The sequence below is a fragment of the Buteo buteo genome, chromosome 15, assembly GCF_964188355.1.
Source record: "Buteo buteo chromosome 15, bButBut1.hap1.1, whole genome shotgun sequence".
In the NCBI taxonomy this organism is placed as follows: Eukaryota; Metazoa; Chordata; class Aves; order Accipitriformes; family Accipitridae; genus Buteo; species Buteo buteo.
In genome coordinates this window covers 28290318-28303251 of record NC_134185.1, presented here as the reverse complement: position 1 = coordinate 28303251, position 12934 = coordinate 28290318, and positions in this window count along the sequence as shown.

Below are 12934 nucleotides of genomic sequence, written 5' to 3'. Positions count from 1 at the left end.
CTATCATTCATCTTTTTCCACTCTGCAGTGAAATTTTCCGCCATTCAGCTTGCAGAAATCTGGTAATTATCAGTTCTGAGACAGGTCAAGCTATTTAAATCTTTCAAAATACAGTCCTCACCCTGCCCTCACCAGAAAAACATAACACTGTAAAACTTTTTGGGTATTGTGAAATGTTGGGAATTCAGAAAGAATAGATGTCTTCTCATATCCCTCAACTAAGCCCTGCAGCCCCAGCAGATGCTGTTCCTCCCCAGCCTCATTCCCCCTCCCTAGGACCCACAGTCCTCCCACATGCAGGAGTTCCAACTAGGATCTAGTGTTTGGGGACTAAGAGAGGACTACCAACAGAGAACATCTCAAGTGCAGCGCTCTTTCTTACAGGTTTCTTTACAGACAGGCTATATAGGTAGCAGCACCTCAAATATGGGCAGAAAGCCAAGGGAATAAAGCTAGGTATCTGTTCATATCACTACCTGTTTATTTTGACATCACATATGCTTAGAATCGCAACCACCACTGGTCTCTTCCTCTCATGCTAGAGCAGCAGGCAAGCCCCACAGCAGTCCATGCTCTCTTCAAGGAGCTTTGGACACTGATAGTCCAGCTTTGATGTGGTTTAAGAAAAATAATCTGGGATGGGGATTCTTTGTTCTACAGCATACTTACAGAGGTTACAAAACAGCCCTCATGTAACAATACTTTTCAGATATGAACTTCACCTATCTTCCCTCACTTCCTATTTTCTTCCACCATAGTGGAATATACAGCACAGGTCAAGCTTTCCTTGCAGGCTGCTGCTATGGCTCTTGTAAGTTTGAAGTGCAGTCTGCGTGAATTCCTGTCACATCAGACCCTGAGTAAAGCCTAAGTCAACTCCCCAGGGGATACCAGTCTATAGATTTTCCTTAAGACAAACAGCACAATGCAAAAGAAGCAACTGAAAATGACAAGGGAGCCAAAGGTAGGGTGACAGATTTCAAGGCAATACTCTCCTCTCTTTGTGACCGCTATTTGTCCTGACTGAAATGCATGACATTTGAAGGTTCTGGCAATGATAAGGTAGTAAAGAATGACACAGTCATCCTGCAACTCTCATTTGTGTTTCAGATCCAGTTATCTTTATTGATTTGTCTGTATTGATCCCTATGAAAGCAAAAGACAAATCAGTCACTGAGCTTGCACATATGTTGCCTCTGAACAAGCACAGAATGCCACAAGTAAACAAACCATCCTGGAATGTCTGTAGTATCAAACACTGTGCACAGCACTTCACAGCCAAATTTGATGCAAGCCTTCCACCTTTAAGAAAGGTGTTACGCCATTTAAATAACTGGAAGTGTTCCTAGGAGTCCCAACTCCACATATACTAGGATCTCCTTGAATTAAAAGTGGCCCTAAGAGGCCTAGCTTTAAATAAATCCTCCTTGAACCAGGGACAGCCTTTGAGATTGCTGTGTTCCATGACGAAACCGGCTAGAGTAGGCAAGGTAGACGACATTTCAGAGAGCTTCTGAAGAGATTGTTCTTCCAAAGCCAATATCCTTTCAGTTAGTTTTACGCTGTCCTTGTGCATCTGATTCAAGTCCTGTTCAGTTTTTTGGATGGCTAAGGGATTAATTTTCCTTCTCTTCTCCACACGCCCTGCAGGAAAACCAGATGGCACAGTCAGCACACCGGATATCTAATAGACAATGATACAATAAAGACTGGCAGTAAGTTTTGAAATTAAGTTATGATAACTGTTCCCCACAGCATATTTAAAATTAAGCAATGATAACTGAAACCCACTTCCATTCATGATCAATAGCTTTTTTCTTGAAAGAAGAATGCAGACCTACATTCATATTTACTACTAACCCTTCAAGATAGCTTGCTATAGAAACAGCACAGAAGAGGTATCCATTTCTTATTTGCTTATGTATGAGGAATACTTGATTTAGGCTTTTCCCAATTAGACAAGATCTTCTATGCTCCATGAAAATGCTCAGCGTATCTTAAAAGATTATTTTCTCATACTATGAGGAAGAGAGTTACAACCTTGGAAAATGTATATTTTAAACAAGCTAAGATAGCATTCAATTAAATGCAGTCAGTTTCATTAAAAAAATCCAGTCTTAAAATGCTTGAAGCCATAACCCACCCCCCCGCCTTTAAAAAGGAGCCCCCCCCCCCCCCCCAATCTGAGTCTAAACCCATTTCTTATCTGATCTTCAGGCTTTCTGCAAAGTTAATCTTTTTATTAAAGCTTTTGGAAGGATGGTAGATTTGGGATAAAAGGCAAGGAGGCTTCATGGGCAGCATGCCTGGCAGAAAACTTTATAGAAGCTTTAGAGCAGTTTGCTGTGGCCATGTGTTGGTAACTGTGGAAAAACAATTCCTGTGGTAAAAACCCTAGGTGTTTGTGTTCATTTGGTCATCCACACTTAACACTGTTTTATTCCAAAATGAAAAGTAGATACAACAAACTGTTAGCACAATTTTCTCAAGATTTTGTTTCTTCAAGAAGGATTTCATAACATAGGAGTTATGAACATTATGGCAATGAAGGGCTCATAAATCAAACCAAGTAAGGCATGAAAAGAAGCTTTTATCTAACCTGAAGCTAGTTTAGCAAGCATATGCTACATCCATGATTTAGTTATTCAAAGGCCTCCATTTCAAGCTATTTCACATTCCAAACATTAGGATGTCCATAAAATAAGTGTTCTGCCAGCTCAATTCTGGCAATTCTTCAAAGAACATCCCTTGCATTGGTTTACTCTTATCAAAAGCACAAAGCATAGTAGAAATTCTTCACAAAGTACCAATAAGCAGCTTTAACCATATATTTAACATGTGGAATTATCGGTGTTCTTATTAAATTTTAAAATCAAGTTTATTTTCAAGAATAAATTAGATTACATTAGTCTGCTTCTTAAGGTCATTCAGAGATACGATATGAATGGACAAAACACACCTGCTCTGTGGTTGTGGAGCCTGTTGTGTCATACCTTTTCCCATGCTAATGACCACTTAACAACTCTCTGCAGCCAGTTTAAACTGGGAAAACCCTCAAACTGAAAATAGATCAAACCAAACTGGTTAATGTCAGTCTAATTTACCTGAATCTGAACAGGTGAAACTGTTACCCTCCAAGTCTGTGTCTAATCCACTGCTGTTCATTCATTGTTCGTTCAGATTCCTGTAAGTTTTTATAAAAGGAAAAGAAAATCACTTGATTTCCAAAAATGTGACACAAATTACTAGTTTACCTGTACTGTGAGAGATACTATGGAAAATAATGACTTGCTGTAGTTTTCACGGGATTCTGCTATTTTCTTCCCAGTTTGGTTAAAACTACTGCTGTAGCAGCCACACACCACAGTTCAGTGGATAGCTAGGGACTGAAATGCTATCTATGCTGCAACTGCAATTGCAGCTGTCATCACCTTTGTTTAGTTAGTAAAATGTAATCAAGCTATTTTTGAATTTGCATCAAGTTTTTTCCTTGCTAGGCTGCTTATTGTTTCCCACACAAATTGGCCATTATGCTGAAGGTGTACGTTTAAAAAAAAAAAAAAGACAAAGCTGCAACTGGTAGTCTTCTGTATTTTGCAGATTAAGAACTAAATACTGACAGAGCATATGGACTTCACAGTTCTGGCAGATTCTGTCTGTGGTTTGCAAGTGTTTGGTGCCTTATCCTGAAACTTTAATGTAGTCTCAGCAATGTACCACTTCTTCCTCTCCCCTACTCTAGGTAAGAGCTACGATCATATCTCAAAGTCACCTCCTTTAGGGACATTACAAATAACAAATTAATGTTTTTTTCAATTCCCTACTCATCATTAAGGTTTATCACTCAGTGCTGAGGAACAGGTCTTAGGCTATGGTGCTCTGTATTAGTGACAAGTATCATGAACCAGAATCTGTACTCTAAAGCTGTATGCTTAATTCTTCTTTTACCAAGCTAGTCACACACATAGAGGACCACTAGGACATTCCACTTGCAGATGTACTAGTTATATTACTAAAGCAGCCCCATAAACATAATCATCTTTTTCCCCCCCTGAAGAAACAAAGCTTTTTCCCCCATGTTACTGTTCAGAAACTGCTGTCCTCTAGTTTTCTTCAGCTAGGTCCTGCTCCTTCAAAAACATACAGAGAGAAGACTGCAAGCAACCTCAGGGCATAAAAGGCTCTAGTTTAGTAACATTTTCCCCTCCCTACCTTCCCCTACAATGCCATGTTATACAATCCTTTCCACTCCCTCCCTGCTGTGCCACCTCCAGTACTATGCTGCAATAACTATGAGATCAAGGCAAACTGGGTTAAAAACCCCCAAATTAACTAAAAACAGACACACACACACACAAATTCTTTAAACACCTGGGAGAAAGTAAGTTTTTAAGCTGTACCACTTCTATAATCCAGCTCAGGTAATTCAGATGCAAAAGCAGTTGCATCATCCCAGCTGAAAGAATGGTCTGGGAGTGCTAGGAAGAAGAGCTAGGAATCTTGAGTCAGGGCATATTATAGCTTGAGATTCTCTCCTCCCAGTGAAGGATTTATGAAGAGGAGTAAAGTACAATAAAAAGCAAGACAATTCTGTTTTCAAATACTTCAAATCATCAGATGAAGCATAGGTTAAACCATATTCCAAGTGTTTGGTATTTTCCTGATCAACACAGACAAGTGCCAAAACAAAATCTGTGTCATCAAGAAAATGAAAGTATTAGAAACAATACAGCCTTGGGTTATAAGAAATCTCTATGTAAATAAACAGCAGGCAGAAGAATACAGTATTTTTTCTTACTACATGTTCTTGATTTTCACAGCTTCTACTCCGATGTCTAAGTACCCAATCTGTATTAGATGGCTGTATTCTGGAAAGAGAAGGTAAACCTGGGTGTAAGCTGTGTGTGATAACACAGTGCATAATTTCAGGCATGGAAAAAACCATACTTTTAGACCAGTTTTCTTCAAGTTTTTTCCAACAATGAAAACAAACGTAGGAATTAAAACCAAACACACAGCAACTCTTCCACTAAATTTAGGAAACACTTTCTATAGAGCGTACCCTTGCTCAGTCCTAAAATACCACTGGTGTGCTGCCTTACTCTCACTTTCTTACATGCCTCCCCTACCATTTCCAGGAAAGTTGCATCTGTTCTGAGGCCAGAAGAAAGGTTAATTTTTAAGAGATTTATCCAATCCCATTAACTGTCTCCTTAGCAAGCCTTTACACTCAAGATTTTCTGCCCTTTTAGCTTGCCAGTTTCCCTAACTTTTCAAAATCTTGCTTTGTCAAGATACTCCTTCCTAGTTAGTAAACTTGAACATTTTTATTGCAGTTTGTTTTATTCTGACCCTGACTAAAGCAGATCTCAGGCTTAGTAACTTTATTATACAGACTAGTTTCTTTTCACAACTATTCAGCAGAGTACTCCAAATCCAGCTAGGTTAAAAAAAAATAAATCTCCAAAAACAGTTGAAAATTTTATGATTACCACTGTAAAAGCTGTATTTTTAAGAGGACAACTAAAATGGCATTATAAGGCTAGGACTAAATCTTGTTTCCTGTCTGCACTTCTATTGAAGCCTGTAGGAGAGATTGTGGAAGTAAAATGAAAGCATTGTTTGTGTAGTAGTTTTAACAATATACTAAAAGCAAAACCAAAACACAAATGTACTCAAACATGCAGCCAAGGTAACCATCAACAAAATACAGGAAAAACAATGTTTCTCTATGCCTATAGACCTAAAATGACAAGTCTATCGAGATTTCATTTAAAATTTACAAAACCTTACTGTTAGATCTGTGGAGTTTCTCCAGAAAAAGGAAAACCAAACTACCTATAACCTGACAGTAGCAGTTTGTAACTACGGCTAAATCAAGATGATGTAACTTGAAAAGAGAAAAACCACTCTTCTCTTGTGCTGTGTATGCAGTTGCCAGGTCAGCACGGAGCTCTCCTTTCAAAGGCTCAAAGGCAGGGAAGGCCACAAATCTGGCATACAGGCTCTAACAATGGTTTGCACAGGATGACTTTCTGTGAAGTCTTTTTTTATTGTCATTGTGAGGAGGGGTGTTTCTACTTAACATCCGTAGGACAGCGCGACCAAAACCAGCATCAGGTGTATGGCTGGAACCCCCAGCTCCCGACCCCTGGTAATGTGGTCAGCATAACTAATGGCAAGCACGGCAAGCAGCCATTCTCTGTGACTGAGCGGGTCACATATCCATTCCCTGTCTCCTCATTATCAGGCCCTGAAGGTCCCGTGAACCAAACAGACTAACCAAACAGATTTCTTCTTCCCCTCCCTACCGCCCTCAAGGCTCCTGGGCCCCAGGCCGATTACTCCCTGCCTTGCCGGCCTTGAAGGTCCCAGGCACGCGGCCAGCCAAGTGCTGTTGATGACCCTGAGGCAAGCGTAACTGTGCACGGAGCACTGTCTGTAAAATCAAGTGGTTACAAGTCCCAAGTGGGGAACTTGGACCCAAACTGCTGCTCGACAGTGAGACCTGTGACCCCCCGGGGACCAGGGACACCTCCACTGTTGCCTGCTTCCTCCGGGGATGGAGGGAGTGGCTTGAATTCTTTTGTACGGTTTTCAAGCCTAGATTATGATTGTTGTGTTGATACAGCAAACCATGTATTAAGATGGGACCCAACCTGAAGAGGGTTGAGGGGATCAGAAACTGTAAGTTAAGTCGTATTATGAATCCTGTATGACACTACTTGTAAGTTGTACTACACTGATTCTGCCTGCAGAAATCCTGTGCCGTTCTAATCATAAATTCTGTGCTATACTAATCATAATATCCTGTTGAGAAAATAGAGTTTTAATGGTGACTACAGGTTAGTGCCATCATCGTTCTGGCCAGGATCCCTAAAAGAACCTCTCTGTCCCCTTCGTGTCGGGTGACAGAGGTTTGGATCCATCAGGACTGAACACATGAACTCAGATTGCATGTACACCGTATATATTTCTACTAAACAGGAGGGATGCCCAAGTCTTAATGGAGACCTTTCTGACCGGGCCAGCCACCTACTTTCTTTCAGGCTCAGGGGGACTGCAGACCCGTCACCTCCTGTATCACGCATGCACTGCAAGTTCAGCACCTTCACCCAAATACCAGACTTGGTGTTTCTGCAGAGAAAGTGAACAAAGTGTTCACCATACAACATGCTTGAGAAGTTCCCATGAATACTATTTCTAATATCAGCCCACAATCAGCTCAGTTGTCCTGGAAAATACTGTTTTCACTGTCACTGTAGAATAAAACAAAGGACCAAGAGACTTTCCTCTCCTCTCTGAAAGATGCAGCAGCACTCCAGAAAGGCTGCTGTCACCTCAGTAATGCACCAATCCACATCCTGCCCCAAGCTGCCAAATAATTTATGCTAACAGTTGAGCCTTCCAGATTTAGTGAGTGTTAGTTGTAGGACTCCAGCTTCTGACTCATCCTCACTGACAGGACAGCTGGAGAGGTTAAAGACATCTGACAAAGGCATTTTGAGTCACCCTACTACCTAAAGTATAGAATCTGTGGGATTTTAATCAGAGCCTAACCCTTTAAATACCCATTTGAGATAAGTCATATAAGCTAGACACTACTATACTTATTCACTAGCACGAGGGTTTGAAGAAAAGGCTGCATCACAGAGGAAATTAATATAAAGGGGGGTAGACAGACATGCTTTTACAAAAGAGTTTGGTTAACCCACCAAATCTGGGATACTGACATGCCAGAAGTGGCATGTTATGCGCAGGTATTTAAGACTTACTTTCCCAAGCGTATTGCCAAAGAAGATCTAAACCTGGATACAATGCTCATTTGAGTGTTGACGGGTTCTGACTTCGTATCTGCCTTGCTAATCCAGATGAAGCAGCATCAGTTCTGCCTGTTCCTTCTTTCTTGATGTAATCTAGGTTTGTGCCAGTGATATGGTGGTTTCTGCTCATCCCCGAGCAGCTGTTAATGAGAACAATATAGCCATTTACTTGTACAGAGGTGTCTACACCAACTCACCTTAAACCCTTTTGTACCCTGGGGAAAAAAATGAACTGTGTTAGAAAATGCTGATATTAAATACAAAAGTATTACTACATACAAGACTGTGGGTGTATGCTGCTCTACTATTTAGATACTGATCTGGAACTGGTGAAGAATACAGAGGTATTGCTATGAATCAACTGTTTACTCAAGATTTTCTTTTAAAGTTATACATAGGCGTTGACAGACAACACATTTAACTACAGCATTACTGAATGAAGCATGCCACATTCTGATAAGATTTTTTTTTTTTTAAGCAAAGAATAAAATTGTTTGTTGCTGCATAAATGAGGGAAGGACCAGCTCTTAAACCCAAGGATTTATTCTGCAGGTGGCAGAAGTCAGAGGCTGACAGGCACTGTGTATGCCTGGCCAGTTCTATTTACTATTTTATCTCTTTTCTAAAGAGAAAGCTTCCTAGGGCAAGCTGTCAGAGCACTGGTGAAAATGGAAAGAACCATTATATCTAGCCCTACCACCTGTTTTCCCTTTTTCCACTATGGGATCACAAGATCTGGGACTCTTGCTTAACAGCATTAAATTCAAGGCTCTGCCAGAGGAAGCATTACTTCTAAAGTACACTCAACAATCCTGAGGAGCCCACTGCGAAAAATACAACTTGTGAACTACAGGCAACTGTAAGTTTGGTAGTATTTTTAGATCAATAACCACTAAAGTAAAGCAAGAAGAGGTGGCAACCTCTGCTGCTTTGCAAATATGCAGTGTTTTATACCACAACATCCCAAAACAATAGTTTTGTTTTGGATGAGGATTATCCAATGAAAAATCACCCACCTCTCAGAAAACATAATTTACTAGTTGAATTGTGTCTAACAGGCATGTATCCTCTTTCAGGCTCCTTCATTTCACAATGACTTGGAAAAAACACTCAGATTCACCCCACGTCTGAGATAACTTGTTTTACAATGCCTGTCCTAATCACAAGTAATCTTTTGATCTTTCCTCTCCACAAAACACTAGGCATTCTACATGAGAAAATTTCAGATTTGCTCCCAAAGATGCTCTCAACAAATATGACAAATGCTGATTTCAGATTAAAAGCTTCCAAATAAGATTTTAGTTAAAAACCAGAGGCTACTTGATTTTGGGGTGGTAGTGGAATGTGTTCGGGCCAAATACACCACAAAATTTTATGTTTGATTTTTATTGTTAATGACTTAACACATCAGTATCTTAGCATCATCATTCAATGTACTCTAAAAACATTTATAGGCAGATGGACTGCAAGGAATGTGAACAAGGAAAGCCAGCTCATGCTGTAGGGAGGAACACATAGTTCTGGCATACTAAAAATAAAAAGAAAGCATTAACACACCATATGCTGTGCAACAGCAAATAGTGTTATTTAGAAGCGTTCCAATAAAAGCTAACGATGGCAAAAGTTCAGACCTACTAAAAAAACCCTGAAGGTGACTTCAGTCAGCCACATGCTTCACTGTTAGATAAAACTCGTATTTTATGCAATGTAGTTTCTTTCATTTTACACAAACCTTAGGATAACATATACCCAGTTAAAGTTTTCCTTGTTAAAGTTACTAACCATGGCAGACAGGAGTTGAAATGCAAGTGGTGAAGCAAATTTTGGTTTGTGTATAGCCCATGACTATTTCTTCCTAAATGACTGACTTGTCTTGCACCTCAGTTGTAGACTCTTTCTACAGACTAAGTTCTGTTTTAATCTCTGTATTAGTACTACTATGCAGATACACATTCTCTCTCAAGCTGTATGAGGAGAGCAGTAAAAAAGGGAGAAGGTCTTTACTAAAGCAAAGTATTTTCTTGTAAGTAAAATTCTTTGTTATCACAAACCCATGTAATTTCAAGTCACATAATGTTCATTTTCAGCATTTTTGGAAGCCACAGGCAACATGGGTGCAAGGACATGGGTGCCTCTGTGTGTGCGCATAGTGAATAGTCAACAAACAAGCAATTTTTTCCATAACTTTAATCTGAAGATAGCAACCAGGAATAGATTATTTCTTAGAATGAGTCATTGATCTTGGAACTGGGGAGAAGCCTAAGGAGACTTAGGAGAGCTAAGTCTTTTAAGGAATATAAACTCTTCAAACTGCCACACAATAGACAAGGTCTACTGACTGTAGCATGGTACTGGGTGAAAAACTCATAATTTAATGACACCACAGCCTTGTGCAAATCTTAATCTAATTTTAACTTTGTTTATAAAATGGTGGTAGCTTCACATACCCTGCAGCAGAGATGTGAAATCAGTTAGTTACACTCTCAATTCTTCAGCACTGGCAGACAAGCTTCTCAATCTCAGCCTTGTTGAAGCGGTAACTCATACTGTTAGGGTAATCAGGTCCAATTACAGGAGTATGCAGATGGCAATCACTACATTTTCTTGATTTTCTGTTCTCTTGGTGTCAAAACACAACCGAGGTCTTCCTACTGACTTATTTGGTCTTTTGCTTTGTAGCAAAGTAGTTAAAGCATGGAATCAAAACAGGACACCTTTGCTCAACAGCTCTAACTCCAGCCCATCAGAAAACATGGAGGGAAATGCAATAGACTTAATCCATATTAAAAACCTTCAGTAAATTGCCATTCTGCAGTTGAGTCTGTGAGGTAACCTGACATCAGCAAAAACGTATGTCAAGGATTAAAACACTCTTAAGCATATTCTAGAAAGGCATATTTAAACCAAAAGATGCATGGTTCAAGTTTGTTAGATTTTACCTGACAGGTCTCAAGTATTACTGAACTGTCTGAAAGAACTACAGTTGATTCAAAGCAGCAAACAATGACTTCACATGTCTTTGTTTTGTTCCAGAAGAAATATTTCATTAGCATCCCAGATGGAAGTTTCAGAGTCCACAATGTGTGTTCATTCTGGTATACCCAGATGCTGAATATTACTTCAATTCCCTTTTAAAAACATAACTAGAACATTTGTTCTTAATGCAACAGAGGAGTTGCACTAAGAATTGGCATTTGCCCTCTTATCAGAAAGGGAGCTGAAACAAAAATGTTCCCACCTCAGACCAACGCTGAACCCAAGCTACCATTCTGAAGCCTTTGCTTTTCTGCATGGCAGACCTCTGTTCACAGTCAACAGCAAGAAGTAAAATACACGTGTCTCACAACTCATTCAGAGCAACTGTTGAACGACAATAGCTTACATTCACTGAACACTTTCCCCTCACTACTGCCTGCTTCTGCTTTAACTCCACTTCCAACACAAACAGAAAACCCAAACAAACAGAAAACCCAAAGACTCACTTTTCAACTCATAACCTGCCAAGTGAAAAGGAATCAGCAGGCCTGTAAGGAAGAAGTCTCCACAGAGACAGAAAAAGGGTCCCTTTTCTCACCCTTGTTCCTGTCAACATAAGGGACTGCTCCCAACCCCCTTGTATGTGAATAGAGCTTTTAGAAACTCCATTTGTTCTTCTTAACTCATGAGTAGAGTAGGCCAGACAGGGAAACGGGGTGGCACACTTTTTCCAAGCAATCTCATTCCTTTTTTCCCACATGCAAATATATGGAATGCCTACTAACCCTTCCCAACATACCCTCCTGCCCCACATAATACTCTTTCATTCTCCTACTACTTGACCCGTTTTTTAGTTCAAAAACAGCTAACACAAACCAGCTATGATCACAAGCTAGAACATGCTGAACCAACTGCCATGAACCAGAACAACTTCAGACACAGCTGAAGGCAAACAGGAAACAAGGAAAGATAGTAGTTTGACTTGCTTACAGCAAAGCTGTCCCCTCATTACACAGAGACCAACAATGCTCAACTCCAAGATCAGTCTTTTTCCTTGCTTAGATAAATTTATGAATTCTGATACTGTTTTCCCCTTAAAATTAAATGCTCTGCTCTTACTCTTCAACCATCCTTTTCTATGTCCAAGGTGCATCTGCTCCAACTCTTCATTGATTGAGGCCACCATCTCCAGCTTCAACTTTGTTTCTGCTTCCTGTCCCATCGCTCTGATTTTTCCAAACTCTGAAAGAAAAAAAAAAAAAGGCAACTTAGTGGTTGCTTGTAGGCAAAAAAACCCTTTACCCTATACCAAGCTGCCATTTTCTTTGAAATAATTAAATCCTTATTCACTGTAAAACAAAATAAAAATAAATAGGACCATATAGTTTTATTACACAAGAACTTATCCAAGTTAAGTTTAGGTTATTCAAAGAATGTGAGGAGAAGACTGCTAGAGGTACAAACAGGGAAATGAGGATACCTAGTGACTGTAATGAGTAACCTCTAAGATGCCTTTGCTTCAGCATTGCTAAAGGGACAACGGAGTAGACGGATCTCCAGTAGTTTGCTCACTCTAAGTGTAGATATTACACAGTATATGAAGGCTTTGAACTTCAGCCATTGATAACATGGATTAGTTGATCACCATCAACAAGGATCAAGAATACGCTTCCCAACACTGTATTTTCAAATTCAGAAGTCTGATACATTGAATTTATCAAATTTCCTTTTCAAGAGAAAAGTTAATTTTCCATGACATTTCGATCATAATCACTACATTTAACTCAATCATTTTTGTCCTCTTAGTTGTTTAGTGTTTTTATGAGAACCTTTGTAGGCAAACTGTCAACCTCATTATCCAAACAGCTTGAGCAGCAACAGCTTAATATCTGTCATGGAAAGGAACACGGTCCTCTGATGACTAGAGCTGTGAGGCCACCAAGTTAATTTTTCTACTCTTTCAGCAAGGCACACTATTTTTATACAGTCCCTCAAAACCCTCTCACCTCTGAAGGCTCCAAACTCCATTTCAATCAATACTTTAATTGTACCATGAGTTTTGAGTAAATAAAGCTTTTCAAACTGATCCAGAAAACAAATTTTGCACTTTAAAATGCATTAGGGAACCGAATAAT